This window comes from Rhineura floridana, chromosome 15, assembly GCF_030035675.1.
Source record: "Rhineura floridana isolate rRhiFlo1 chromosome 15, rRhiFlo1.hap2, whole genome shotgun sequence".
Lineage (NCBI taxonomy): Eukaryota > Metazoa > Chordata > Lepidosauria > Squamata > Rhineuridae > Rhineura > Rhineura floridana.
Window position 1 is genome coordinate 23,150,405 of NC_084494.1, and position 12,775 is coordinate 23,163,179.

At 45.5% G+C, this 12,775-nt stretch overlaps 1 protein-coding gene across 1 annotated transcript in view; it reads right to left on the reverse strand.

Annotated features, from left to right (window-relative positions):
• FOXO6 (forkhead box O6) overlaps nucleotides 1–12,775 on the reverse strand; it is a 163,059-nt gene that overhangs the window by 53,128 nt on the left and 97,156 nt on the right. The window lies entirely within an intron of this gene.

Below are 12,775 nucleotides of genomic sequence, written 5' to 3' on the forward strand. Positions count from 1 at the left end.
GTGGTCAATAGAGAATCCTGGACCCAAATTGTTCAGGGTTTTGTATATCAACACAAGTACTTTGAAACTGGCCTGGTCGCATGTGGGCAACCAGTGCAGATGTACTCGGTACCACTTGTACTCTCTAGGGTCCATCTCCTGGAATTGTCAATTACAATTAGGGATGGGAGAGAAATTTGATTCAATTCGCATTTAAAGCCAAATCTATCACGGTCGCACTTTCCGAAACAGTATGGAAGTGAAGCAGGGAAATCATCTTGCTATGATAGCATAGCAATGGTGCTATGCCTGCGGAGATGATATTTCTTCCCATCAGTGGTGCAGTTAGGTAATTTTAGACACTGGATTTAATAGTCTTGCAGGGTGGGGGTGGGGATTTAGACAGCCACGTGTATTGCATCAGTAGTGAAGCACACAATTAACATTTCTCATCTCTCCCCTGCCACCTGCCATTTCCAGACCATTCTGCACTTTACAACTGCTCCTACATGTCTGATATGTTAGGGCAAACAAATGAAACACCTTGTAGACACGCACACACACACACACACACACACACTAGGGATGAGTGAGAAATTCACTTCAGTTTGCATTTCAAGCTGAATCTATCAAATCCACACTTTCTGAAACAATATGAGAACTGAAACAGTCATCCTTCGAAATTCACACTTATTCAGATTGTGCAACGTAGTTCGCCAACCAACGTTTACAAAAATGCATATGTAAGGAGAAAATGTGCATAAAATGAATATATACATGTGAAAATAGCATATAAAAATGCATTCTGTGACAAGAAATTGCTTGTAGAAATGTGTACAATAGTCAAAACCGCCTACAAAAATGTGATTTTAAGGAGAAATTAACACTAAAATGCTGAAGAATTTTCATGAGAATGTTTTTTTTAAAGATTCACAAATTACTGCAGAAATGTGGAGAACTGAATTTAAGATTGGAAAATGACAGAGAGAACCAACATTAACAGATCTTTCCATCCCTAACACACACACACCCTGAGCATGTGCTCTGTTGCAATCGCTGACTTAAACTGTATAGCTCCATCTTACAGGAATAAAATGGGGTTTGCTTCTGCTGCTCTTAGTCTGAACACATTTGCCTAAGAATACACAGCATTTTGTTGTAGGAAACATATATTTTAAAGTAAAAATAATAAAATGAGCATCTGTAATCATATACATGCCTGGACGACCTTCCCCCAGACTGTAATATGTTCTTCAAAAATAAGAAGAAAGGAAGGAAGGTGCAGTGAGCAGGGTTAACTGCAGTGGGCTCAGCATGCCCATGTCAGCCCAAATGCAGATGCAGGGCCTGTTTGCCACTGGCCCCATCATGGCCATTTGCGGGGACTGCAGGGCCATGGACTTAGCCCCAAGGTCCAGCCCCTGCTGCAGCCCTGCTTCCCATTGTCCAGCAGTCTGATTTGTATTTGAATTCTTTGAGGGCTCTTTGACTAATTTCAAATTTGGGGTATGTTTTATATTTATTTTACAGTCTTCAGGAATAATGTATGACTGTGAATAAGTGATGTCATAATTTACAATTCATGACTTTGCAATTAGTGACTTGTGACTTGCCAATTTTGAAGTCAGTACAAACACTTCATTGACTTGAATGCACAAATCAGTTAATTCGGAGCTCCAAATGACTTGGCTAGATATTGCTAAGAGTTATGTATGTATAAGATGGTGAAGATGAACATGAATTTTTAGATAGTGAAGATGAACATGAATTTTGCATTAACTTCACTTAGAATCTTAACCGAGAACCATGCAAATCAAAAGTGGAGTTACATTAACTCTTTTTTTAAAAAAATATGTAAGCAAAACTGCAAAATTTCCATTGCTTTATACAAATATTCCAATGTGTGCACTCACATAATGACTATGTTCAGATGTCATTATAAACTATGGTTTATCATGGTGGGAATTAGCCTACGTAAGCCTTAGGCTCATGTGCTTCCTTTCTTCCTTCTTGTCTGGCAAGGCTGTTTTCAAGAAACTTGAAAGATTTTGCTTCCTTTTTTCATAAATTGCAGTGTGGCAAACTGTGGTTAATCTTAACTTTTGAAGTTAATCCAACTTCAAAACACAGATTATGAAGATTGCTTGTTTCAACAATCCTAATTAATATTAACCACATTTTAGAGTTTGCATAGAGCACTAAACTGTGGTTAACTGAAATCCGAAGCAGAAGCTTTTGATATCCTCACAGCCATGCTGGCGAAGGACAAAGGAGGGGGGACATGTGAGCCCTAAACTTGCCAAAGCTCATTCCATCATGATAAACCACTGTTTATTGTGACATCCAAAAGCAGCCAGTGTCTACACAGTCCACAGCCATATGTGCTAGACATCAGAACCCTCTCAGATAAATCAAAGAAAGAACATATGTCTACAGTCTATTCAGTCATGTCAATGGAAATTTTACACTGATTAAGATATTTACAATTCACTCACAGAGCATTAGCTAGACTAACTCCCAAGCTGACATAAGAAGAAACTTAAAAAGAACTGTCCTGCTGGACTGGATAAATGGTCTGTCTAGTCCAGCATTCTGTTCCCAACAGCAGGCAAATAAAATGCCTCTGGACACTCAATACAGGACACAATCAAAGTAGGAGACTTCCCCTGTAGACTGTCCCCAGTATCTATCTCTGAACATAGATCCTCCGTGGCACAGAGTGGTAAGCGGCGGTAATGCAGACGAAGCTCTGCTCACGGCCGGAGTTCGATTCCAACGAAAGGAGGAAGTCAAATCTCCGGTAAAAGGGGTCGAGGTCCACTCAGCCTTCCATCCATCTGTGGTCGGTAAAATGAGTATCCGGCATATGCTGGGGGGTAAAAAAAGGCCGGGGACGGAACTGGCAATCCCACCCCATATATATGGTCTGCCTAGTAAACGTCGCAAGACGTCACCCTAAGAGTCGGAAACGACTCGCACTACAAGTGTGGGGACACCTTTACCCTTATCTCTGAACATGAAAGTTCCATTTAGCTACTATGGCTAATAACCACTGATAACTTTTCCTCCATGAATTGGTCAAGCCTCTCTTGTGACCAGCAGCCACCACTGCATCTCTACTCATAAATGAGCTTATGCAAAGTTTTACGCAACTCTGTGTCCTCATTTTTGGAGATGCGTTCCCTTTTGGGGGGCATGCAATGTGTAAGAGGCCTCCCTCACCCCCACATTGGGAAAAGGGGGGTTTGAACTGTTAGCTTAAGGCCTGCATCCTTGTGCTGCCCAGTCTGTGCCAGAGAGAGAGAGAGAGAGATTGTGGAGCCAGAGCTGAGCTGCAGCATTTAAGCTATTCAGTCCTGGGCTGATAAATCTGTCCTTTCATCCTTAATTAATTCTCTAACTCCCCAGAAATGCTGCTCTTGCTGTGATAATCTTTGCTCACAGCGGCACAGCCTGGGCCAAGCGTTCCTGCGTAATCCATTACAGCAGAAGCGTCAGGAAAGAAGAAGGGGGCAGAGGACATGGATGCCTCCCTTCTATACCCCTGCGCTGCACCTCCCCACACCCCCACTGTTCCTTTGCTGCTCCCCCTGCATCTCCTGCCAAGTCTGACAACAAGGAGGGCTAAACTTTTGTATGTGTGGGCAAACATTTTCTGTACAAAAGGGGGGGGGATGTTCAGAAGTGCCAAAATGGTCTTTGAAATATTCACACACACACGTTTCCCCAAAAACGCACTTATCTTGTGTGTGTGTGTGTGTGTGTGTGTGTGTGTTTTACTCCTGTAGGCTGACTTTCTTGGAAGCTATTTGGGCATATAAAATTGGACAGACAGACAGACAGACAGACAGACAGACAGACAGACAGACAGATAGATAGATAGATAGATAGATAGATAGATAGATAGATAGATAGATAGATAGATAGATAGATAGATAGATAGATAGATAGATAGATAGATAGATGTCACAGCACCACATTTGGCCAGTCAGATTTAGCTACATGGTGACATCACAAAGCCAACTCAGAATGAGGTAATGCTTCTTGCCTTTACTCTGAATGAGGGTACAAGTTCCCTCTGCTTCATTGCTCCATCTCAAACTACTGCTGCAATGGAGATGGTGGTGGTGCATGAATTTATTTATTTTATTTATTTATTAAATTTATTAGTCGCCCATCTGGCTGGCTCTCCAGCCATTCTGGGCGACGTACAAAATAAAAACATACAAATACATTAAAACATTAAACGTCTCAACAATAATAATAAAACTGAATCTTTTCATGTAACGCACCCTCTGTATTAACTCACTCCTATTCATCACAAAGCCAAATCCATGCTTCCTGCCTTCACTCTGAATGCAATGCGCTACTGACTCCCCAAATTTTTGCTCATACAGGAAGGCCATGTTTCATAAAGGGCAAATATCTTCATGCATTCAGGCTTCAACTTAGCCCCTCAGAGTAATAGCTTAATGGGGCACCGACTGTGCTAGACAGTACCATGTGGTGCTCAGCGGCGCTTACCTGAGCAATGGTGCTTCCTCGGTCCCAGCCATTTTCTGAAGCTCAGCTCCACCAGCTGAAGTGTCTGCTGGGTGCTGAGGAAGCCCACAGGCTGTTCTAATACTTGAAAACTACCCAAGTCATGCATTAGCACCTGCACTCCAGGAAGGTGTTTCTTTCCCCTCTCCCTGTGTAGCCATTTGGTGGAAGCTAGCGTGTCCGGGTCAGTGCACTACCTGATCCAGAAGCATCCTGACGAGTTGATAATTGAGCCAAAATGCCCATTAGGGGCATGACAGAGCACGTCAGTCACTGAGTTCTCTATCGCAGGGGGCTGACATGCACACAGCCTGCCGTCTCCCTGCAAGCAGTCCAGTGTGTGTCAGTGGCAGCTTGGCCAGAGCTCCTTTCCACTTGTCATGCAATTCTGGGCCTGCTGTGTGCTCCCTGCCCCCACCAGTCGGGAACCTGGCCCACATCTCATTAGTGCGCTTAATGAGCAGGAGACTGCCAGTGCATGACAGGCAACCTTTGCCTAGAAGAGGCTAAAAAGCATCCAGTTTGGATGAAGTTAGGAGAGGACAGATAGGAACATCGGAAAGTTCCTTATACTGACTCAGACTGTTGCTGCCATCTGACTGGCAGCAGCTCTCCAGGATTCCAGATTGGATACATTCCAAGCCTATTGGGAGATGCCGGAGGTTGCACCTGGGTCCTTCTGCACGCAAAGCAGATGCTCTGCCACTGAGCTACGGCCCTTCCCTGGTGCTACCACCTTTGTCTCTTCCCAGGATGCTGCCTGCAGTCTCACAGGAGTGAGGCAGGAAAGCAGAGTATAGGAATATATGAAGCAGCCTTATATTCAGATGGTCAGTTCATCTAGCTGAGTTAGGATGGTCTGGGGCCCACAGGGACTGGTAGGGTGGAAGGCAGGGAGCCCTACAGTAGGTGGAACCAGGACCAATGCCAGGCAGAGTCAACCAGTTCTAGTTTTATCCCCATTCTTCTCCCTGCTGAGTTCTACAAGGGCAACCCTGAGATTAAGGAGGGAGTGGAAGCTTACAGGCAGTGCCACCCCCTGGACTGGTGGGAAATAAGAAGGTAGGCAAGTGAGGGCTGGCTGAGGGCAGATTGAGGTTGGGGGCAGTACCTCACTTGCCTTAATGAACCAGCTGCCACTGCTTTACAGAGGACAGTCCTCTATTTGAACCCATCCTCTATTTGACGAGCTGTCCTGCCCAACTCTGGTTAAAAGATCAAGAACTCTGAAGACATAGAGCAAGGGCCGATGATGCCCATCAATACTGATCACCTGGCAGCAGACACATGCACCGCCTGGCCACAGTCTTCTTTCCCACTATGTTGAGATGTACTATATTCCTATTTAAATTAAAGTTATTATTTCTAAACTGGCACCGACCCATATAGATATATGCCAATATTATGGAAATTGGTGTTCTCTTTTTTTCATGATGCATTTCCCTTCAGACTGACACCAACCGCACATTAGCAGGGATATGTGGCCAGCCCAAATGTGGTCAAGGGTTCAGAGATAGTCCTGTTATGTTCCTGCCAGCCACATATTTATATGTTGGGTTTCCTCTATGGGGATAGGAACCTTCACTACCCAGACTGACATTGATTAGGGCTGGTCCTGCTAATCTTGCAAATTCCCAATGGCCACATATTTCCACATAGGGATTACTGTATGGGAACGGGAACCCTGACTGCTAGTCCATTTAAAATGATGCTGATTGCACATCGGCAGAGGTGTGTGGGCCAATGTGTGTGATGTCAAGGGGTCAGGACTAGTCTCACATGTTTCTGATGGCCTCTTTATGTGTTCAGCACCCACTGGTACCAAGCGCCTAAACAGGGCTTTTTTTCAATCCAAATGTATCTCTCCTCTCCAAGGTTGAGCTTCCAAAACCTGAATGGGCCGGGAGGGAGGGGGAATGTGTCTGAATCAACGGGGAATGAGGAGGTAAAGGAGAGGAGAAAAGCATTCATCTGCTTTACCCGCATGCCCCTTTTGATGTAAAAATCATACATAACAATGTGTTGCTTAATTTGTGAATGGGACAGACACACAAACCAGAAAGATGGCTTCCCTGAATTGTGTCTCATGTCCACCGTAAGTTGCAATGGAGAAGAGTAAGCATCGGTAAGAAGAGCTCCCAAACACATTTGCCAGGAACAACAAGCTCCAAGAATGTAAATGCATTGCCATGGAAGATCTGTCTGGCTCCCTCCCAGACAACATTTCAATCTGGACTGAAGACTTTTTCTCTCTCTCTTTTTGTTCTAACAGTTCTTTGGCCCATCAGATGTTTGAGTTCTATTTTTAATTTTTGTTTTGCTTTCTGCCTGCACACTCATTATTATTTACACCCTCAGTATTGTTGTGCTTCTATTATCTACACAGCCTCTTGCTTTCTCGAAACCTTTTTCATTTGCATGTGTGCGTGTGTGTTTTGTGTTGTGGAGCCACCTTGAATGCCTCTCATTGAGGCAGAAAGGTGGAACATGAATGCTTTTAATAAACAAATCAAAACAGCCTCCTCCTGCTTTCTCCCTGGCCATTTCCTGTCTCCCTACCTTACAACCTGGGATGGGGGGATTTGATTCAGTTCACATTTCAAGCCGAATCTATCAAATTCACACTTTTCAAAACAATATGAGAACCGAAACAGTACCGTTCTTCAAAATTTGCACTGATCTGAATTTTGCAATACAGTTTGCCAACCAATGTTTACAAAAATGTATATATTAGGGGAAAGTGTGCGAAAAAAGAATGTGTGGGTGAAAATACAAAATGCATTGTATCAGGAGAAATTGCTTGCAAAAAAATGTGTGCATTAGTCAAAACAGCATACAAAATGTATTTATTAGGAAAAATTCACACTGATATGCTGAAGAACTTTCATGAGCACAAATTGCTGAAGAAATGTGGAGAACTGAAATTAAAATTAGAAAAATGACAAACGGAAAGAATTGAAATTGACAGACCATTTCATCCCTACCTATGGCTGGGTTCTTTGGTGCCCTATATCAGCAGAACCTCTGATTCTAGCCTTTTGGGGCACCTTGAGACAGTTGTCTTCAAAAGGAGGATGTTCAGACTTAGCACTGGAGTGGGTTGTTTCCCATTCAGGCCAGCTTCCTCCTCCTCCTCCTCCTGACCACAAGCCATGAAAGCTATTTTCAAACCAACAGGATCACTGGCTGACGCAAAGTCAACCACACCAGCCGCCTACCCATCCTGCCCATTCCCTTTCCTATTGTCAGGGCACAGCTTGGAAATTCAGTCTGCCATAAGAGAATTTTTTAAACAAACAAGAAAAAACCCTGAATGGAATAGCATTGGGTAGGCATTGCATCCTGATGAAAGGATCAGGTAGGAGACTTCTCAAGTTCTTGAAGTGAATGTCATCCCGTTAAATTTTCTAGCTGATAAGATCCCTGTATAACAAAAGGTGGTGATGCTATTAAGAAGCACTCTTCACTTTCCCACAGCATAGGTCCTTGTTCGTGGTCAGCCAATGACAAAGCATCCCAGGAACTGTGGTTTGTCAAGGATGCTGAGATCTGGAAGCTATTCCCCTCATTGAGCTACAATTCCTAGGAACTGTAGCTCTGTGAGGGGAATAGGGGCCTCCTAAAAACTCTCAGTGCTGTTCACAAACTACCCTCTGCAGGATTCTTTGGGAGAAGCCATGACTGTTAAAGTGATATAACAGTGCTTTCAGTGTAAGGCACAGATGTGGGCTGATTGGCAGTAGATCCAGGGCAAGAAAAAGGGATTTTTTGTTTTGTTTTGCTGCACAAGAAGTAAAGTGTGGAACTCACTGCCTGAAGATGTTTTGGTGGCCACTGGTTTAAATGGCTTTCAGATTGGGTATGGAAAGCCCATGGAGGCGGATAAGTCTTTCAGTGGCTATCAGCCAGGACGGTTAAGTGGAACTTCCATGTTCAGAAGCAGTATGACACTGAATTCCATTGACTGAGGAAAGACAATGAATGGAGGGGCTGTTGTCATTATGCCCTCCTGATGGGCTTCCTTGAGACATCTGGTTGACTGCTGTGGGAGACAGGATGCTGGAGTAGGTGGAGCCTGGTCTGATCCAGCAGGGCTGTTCTTACAAGGTGCCATGTGGCAGGAGCCCTTCTAGAGGGCTCCAGATATTCAGGGCTCTCGCTTTGGTGAACTGCGGTGTGCCTCTTCAGTGATGTGTCCAGTGAATTCCTGGTTGGCTAAAACAAATCTGCTGCTGAGATGGCAGATAAATAGTACTCCCATTTCAGAAGGCCTTAATAACAACCAGTTGTTTGAGAAATCTGGGCTACCCTCATAGCAACTGAAACACACAGTGCCAAGATAGAGGACAGGAGCGAAATGTTGAATGAACCTGACAGCCACAAGTCTGAAAAAGCATCCAGAATAATGCTATCCAACCAGGAATCCACATTCCTTTGTAAACTTTGATCATAGTGGGCATAGTCCCAATTCGCCCTGGGAGATTTCCTGAGCTTATCCTATGACTTCCCTGTTATTTCAGCCCCCATTGCCTCACTCTGCCAACACAGATAGCTCTGACAGGAAAGCAATTCTATTCCTCCTTGGGGATTACTTAGGACAGGCCAAACGCTTTCCCAGAGGCAGTCAGAACCTGCCATAGAAATTCACACAAGTGTTTGTAGTAGCATGAAACAAAACCAGAACCCCAGAAGAACTTGGGTTAGAAGCCTTCACCTTTACACACTCTTACCAACTACAATTCCAACATCTTATGCTACTTTATTTTATTATGTATTACATTTGTATTCTACATCTTCTCCAAGGAGGTCAAGATGGTGTACATTGTTCCTCTCCACGCCCTCCTCACTATGATTTTAAACTCAAAACAACCCTGTGAGATAGTTTAGGCTGGGGTGTGAGCTTCATGGTCGGTAGGGATTTGAACCTGGGCCTCCCCAGTCCCAATACAACATTCTAGCCCAGGGATGGGGAATCTGTGGCCTTCCAGATGCTGTGGGACTCCAACTCCCATCTGCCCCAACCAGCATGGCCAATGTTCAGGGGTGATGGGAGCTAGTGCCCATTGGGACTGAGAGTGTGGAAGGCAGGGAGACTAACAGCAGGTTGAAGTATAGACAATGACAGGCAGACCCATCCCCAGATTGGTTATAAGTAAGAGGGCAGGCAGGTGAGGAATGGATGAAGGCAGGCTGAGGTTGGTGGGGCAGTGCCCCATTTCACCTAATGGGCCAGCCTCAACATCCGCAATGCCACAGCTTCCCCCTGCTCAAACCGCTACACCTGAGTGCAAGCAACATGCTTGTTGTGTCAGTGATGGAATGCGCACAGATATGCAAAAACTGCTGTTCCCTTTTAGATGCACAGAAACAGGGTTTGCTTATTTCCTGATTGCTGCTTACAAGAAAAATGTATGTGTTCGCTTGTTTGTTTGACTGATACTTATACCAGAGCCCAAATATAGCCACAGAAACCACCCTGGAGGGGACCATATGAAGAAGGCTTTGTTGCATCCTTTCAGCGATTGAGCCTGGGGAAATCTGGCTTGGCCCAAGTCCCTGTGATGAAGAGGATGTGCCAATTCAGAGCAATACCACCAGCAGGCTCCCTTGGCACAGAAACCTCTTGCGATTGCTGTTCCAGCAGTCCCTTCCCCTGGTGAGCGGGTTGGGTTCGGACCTAAGACCTTCTGAGTATAAAGCAGATGTGCTCCCACTAAGCTACAGTCCTTTCCCATCGGGTCCTGGACATAGGCCGAACTGTGGTCCTCTTATAACACGGTTGGACAAATCTGTCCATTTCAGTTTCTCTCAATTTCACATTTTTTTCCCAATCCTAAATTCAGTTCTTCACATTTCTGTAGCAATTGGCACTTTTTTTTAAAAAAAGTCCTCATAATAATTCATCAGCATTTTAGTGCAAATTTCTCCTAATAAGCACATTTTATATGCAGTTTTGACTCACACACACTTTTATGGAAGAAAATTTCCCTTAAATAATGCACGTTGTCATGTTCTTTTCATGAACACGTGCATTGTTATGCATTTCCCTAATATGTACATTTCCCTAATATGTGCATTTCCCTAATATGTACATTTTTGTGCACAATCGTTAGTTGGAGAACTGCATCGCAAAATTCAAAGAAGTACAAGTTTCAAACGATTGCTGTGTGCTGGTTTGAGAAGTGCGATCCAGGTAGTTTCTCATTGCAATTTGAACAAAATCAAATTTCTCCCCCATCCCTAGTTGACCCTAGATTGAATTGTCCCCCATCTGCCCCATCAGGCATGGGCACCATCTCCTTGGGTGTGCCTAGCCCTCTTCCATCCTCCCACTGGGGGCCCCCTCAGCCTTCTACTAGTGCTGGGATCTTCTAAACAACCCTGGGTTAACTGTTGATTAGCAACTGCTGCCATCGCTGTCGCCAGAGCTGCCTCTGATGAGCCGCTCTTCAGACGGGCAGGCAATTGACTGGCGGCTGATTAGATGCTTGAGCGCAGCCTCCTTGTAGCTATTTTTAACTTGGCTGCCGGCAGGGCTCTCCCAGCCGAGATGCAGAATGCAGCTCTAAAAAGGGAGGCTTCCCAGACACAATGGCTTGAGAGCCCCAGTGGAAAGATGGGGCAGAGGGGGAGTCTGCAGGCAAACCAGGATGGAACACCCACCCACACACACACACACACACACACACACACACACACACACACTAAAAAGACTTCAGTTATTGTGCTGCTGCTGTGAGTTGTGGGTACAATGGGCTGAAGAGAATGGAGCTGGCCTTTTAAGGATATTTATCTCAGCCTTCACCAACCTGGTGCCCTCCATATGTTTTGGACTACATCTCCCATCAGCCTCAGCCAGCACAATTGGAGTTGATGGGAGTAGTTGTCAGTGGTGAATGTGACTCCATATCAGTGGGGCAGTGGAATCTGCTCCGGGTTATAGTCTGAACTTTCAAGGAGGTTCCAAGGTGCCTTGGACAGCTCCTTGAGAGTTCAGACTAAAACCCGGAGCGGATTCCACTGCTCCACTGACATGGAGCCACCAGCCACCACTGGTTGTCATCCAAAACGTATGGAGGGCACCAGGCTGGCAAAGGCTGATTTATTTCATAGCTAGGTGGCGGTGGTGGTTTTTTAAACTTCATATTTTATTTGGGTATTTTAGGAACAGAGGAAGCTGCCATAGTCGTGACAAAGGCCCCATTCACACACTGTTGAGAATTGTTAGGAGTCTTATTTCCCTCACAGAGCTACAATTCCCAGAGTTCCCTGGGAAGAGGGATTGATTGTAAAACTACTCAGGAAACTATAGCTCTGCAAGGAGAAAAGAGGTGTAACAATTCTCAGCACCCTTCACAAGCCACAGTTCCCAGCAGAGCCACCCCTAGGTACTGGGAAGCGGGGCAGTTGACCCGGGCCCTGTGCTTTGGGAGGGCCCCATCCTTGGTGATCTGCTCACCAGCCGGCTCCTCCCTCCCTGCCTGCTCGCCTTTGCCATGCCAGGCAGGGCGCAGCACTCTCTCGCTCTCCTTCTCTCTGCCCAGGATAGGGGCTCGCTCACCTGCCTGCCTGCCCGCCATGCCGAAGCCACCGCCCCCACCACCGCCCCTGCTGCGGTCAGCGAGTGGTAGCCACCCCAGGGGCAGCAAGCTGGGCCGGCAGTTCCAGGACTGGTGCCTGCACACCTATGGTGACTCGGCCAAGACCAAGACAGTGACCTGGAGCAAATGTGGGGGGGCCCCAACTATGCTTTTGCCCCGGGTCCCGCACATGCTAAGGGAGGGTCTGGTTCCCAGGATTCTTTAAAGGAAGCCATGACTGTTTAAAGTGGTATTTTACCACTTTACATGCATAGTGCAGATGGAGTCTAACTTAGGTTCCATTGTTTCCAATGGTTCTGCTCAAAGTATGACCAAGTCTGGATCCAGCCTTTTGTTCTGATTTGTTCTAATACACTAACATGGCTACTCGTCTGGAATTAAGTGAGAGTTAGGCCCAAAGTATATGCAGTGACAGTCACACAATTAGTTGTCACATGAATGGCTTTTTTAAAGGTAAGTAGCAGGCATAGGAGGGCCATGAGGATTGGGGCCCTGGTATATATGAGTCTTGGGTAGAGACCTTTACTCTTTTCCACTCCACTGCAGTCCTGATGTGGATTCTCCCCCATCCCCCCTCCACCTGGCAGTATTTGCATTGAAGAGAGGGAGGATAGGAGGCCTGAAGGCTCAAATCAAGATTGGGATTGCGGAGG